Below are 2664 nucleotides of genomic sequence, written 5' to 3'. Positions count from 1 at the left end.
CTTCAGGTTGAGTGGTATCTCTTTCCATGTCTTGGAATTCCTCCTCAGATTCTTCTTCTTCTCCAACAATGTTCTTCCCTCTTTCAGCTCTTCTTATTCTCCGAAGAGTCCTTGGATCAATTTCAGAGATGATAGGAGAAGCTCTTCCTATACCTGACATACAAACACACAACAATAAACACACAAACCCAGAAAATTGACAAAACTTCAATCTATTGCTAGAATGAGGTTTTGGTTAGTTTAAGAAAAGTTTCAAACAGTTAGTGTGTCAGTAAGAGTTAGAATAACAGAAAAGGAAAAGAAAATGCTTAATCTAGACCTCCACTTCACTTAATCATTGTCAATCTATTTCAATCCCCGGCAACGGTGCCAAAAACTTGATGTGTGGAAGGCGATCCAACACAAAACTCACCGGCAAGTGTACCGGGTCGCATCAAGTAATAATAACTCACATGAGTGAGGTCGATCCCACAGGGATTAAAGGATTGAGCAATTTTAGTTTAGTGGGTGATTTAGTCAAGCGAATCAGGTTTTGGTTGAGTGATTTGTGTTTAACAAGAATTAAATGACAGTAAATGTAAAGGGGGAAGGGAAAAGTGCAGTAAATTGAAAAACAGAATTGTAAAGTGCAGAATCTTAAAGAGCAAGAAAGTAAATGACTGAAACTTAAAGTGCAAGAAACTTAAATTGCAGTAACTTAAATGGCAAGAAAGATAAATGGCTTGAATATAAAAGGGAATTGAGGAATGGGATTGCAAGATCTAAACAAAGAAGAAGTAAATTGCAGTAAATGGTTGAGCAGAAAGTAAATCAGCAACAAGTAGCATTCAAACAGAATTTAAATGAAATGTAGCAGAGGTTCACAGAAGAACCCAGAGTGAATTGTGATCTCAGGATCCCAAGAGACTAGGTAGCAGAGCCTAGATCTCTATTTGCCTTCCTAGATCCAAGTTCACAAAGCAATTAACAGAAAATTAAAGAAGAAGCAATTGAATAACAGAATTTAAATTCAATTATGCAGAAAACAAGTGCAAAGAGCTTGAATGGGAATTGGGACAGAATTTCCCCAATTTCACACACCCAATACTCAGAAAACAGAAGAGTAGAATTGCCCAAGGGAATTTAGGAAGGAGATCAATCAATTCTCCCTTGATCCTCTTGGTGCTCGGACAAGTCTCTCAAGAAAAGTTGCTAAAATTCAAAGCTCAAAAGAAAGTGCAAAATTCAAAAGCTAAGCCAAAGGTTCAAAAAAAAGGTCCTAATTACATCAAACTAAGTCCTATTTATACACTTTCTATTCTTGGATTTTGGGATTTGGATGGGCTTTTGGATTGGTGAAGAAATGAATTCAAATTAATTTTTAATTTGAATTTTGGCCCAAAAACCACTCCCAGGAGGCTGCCCTGCCCTTGTGGAGGGCAGGGCAGAAAATTGATGCTTCATGCTTGGAGTTGGTGCGGCCATGTGCGATTCTGGTGCGAGTTGGTGCGCGCCTAGCACGAGTGTGGTGCGCCAGAGGCTGCCCTGCCCGCGCCAAGGGCAGGGCGAGAAAGGTTGATGCGCCAAGGACGAGCGTGCGTGCGGATGGTGCTGCCAGAAGGAAATTTGGTGCGCTAGGATGCGGGTTGGTGCGTGGGAGGCTGCCCTGCCCGCGCCAAGGGCAGGGCAGAAACGGTTTGGTGCGCCAGGAAGCAAATTTGGTGCGCCAAGATTTTGAAATTGATGCGCCTAGTTCAATTGCTGCCCTGCCCGCGCCAAGGGCAGGGCAGGATCCTTCCTTCACGTCGTGGGTTCGATCCTGGTGGCTTGCAAACACGCTACTTTTTCTTTTGATTTCTTGGCACGCTAGTTGGTCTCAAAGCTTGGCTTCCTCATGGTTCTTTGTTCGAACCTTGTGGCTTGCATGGGAGCTATTTTTCCTTGGATTTCTTTCCTTTGAGAGCCCGATCCTGCTCTCCACAAGGGCAGGGCAGAGTTTGCTTCTCTTGGCTCCAAGGCACCATTTTGTGCTCTGCCCTTAGAGTGGGCAGGGCAGGGTTGCCTTTGCTTGCTTGGTCACTTAATGCTGCCCTCCTAGAGGGCAGTCTGCCCTTGTGGAGGGCAAGGTTGCTTCCTCCATTGTGATGCGGCACGCTTCTCTCCCCTTTGGCCACGCTTTCCTTTTCTTGTGTCACGCTTCTTAGGCCACGCTTTTCATTTTCTTTTCTTTTCTTCACCTATAATAAACCAAACAACCACTCAAAGTATCACTAATTTCAAGAGGCTTATAAATCAATTAAAATGCAATTAAAATTAGCTTAAACCTCATGATTTAACATTAATTTCATAGTGGTTGCTTGATTTAGAGAAGTTGTGCATTTTCACTCCAAATCACTTACTTAGGATGCAAGAAAGTGCATAAATGCTAACAAAACAAGTGAAATTAGCTTGAAAAATGGGTATATGATGACTTGTCATCACTAACCACTAAACCTTAAACCCTAAACAATAAATCCTAAACCATAAACCCTAAACCTTAAACCCTGAACCCTAAATTCTAAACCCTAACCCAGAAACCTTAATCCCTAAACCTTAACCCATAAACCCTAAAATATAAACCATAAACCCTAAACCGTAAACCCTAACCACTAAACCTTAAACTATAAATCATAAACCCTAAACCCT

The sequence above is a fragment of the Arachis stenosperma genome, chromosome 10 (genome assembly GCF_014773155.1).
Source record: "Arachis stenosperma cultivar V10309 chromosome 10, arast.V10309.gnm1.PFL2, whole genome shotgun sequence".
Classification (NCBI taxonomy): domain Eukaryota; kingdom Viridiplantae; phylum Streptophyta; class Magnoliopsida; order Fabales; family Fabaceae; genus Arachis; species Arachis stenosperma.
This window is presented reverse-complemented; position numbering follows the sequence as displayed.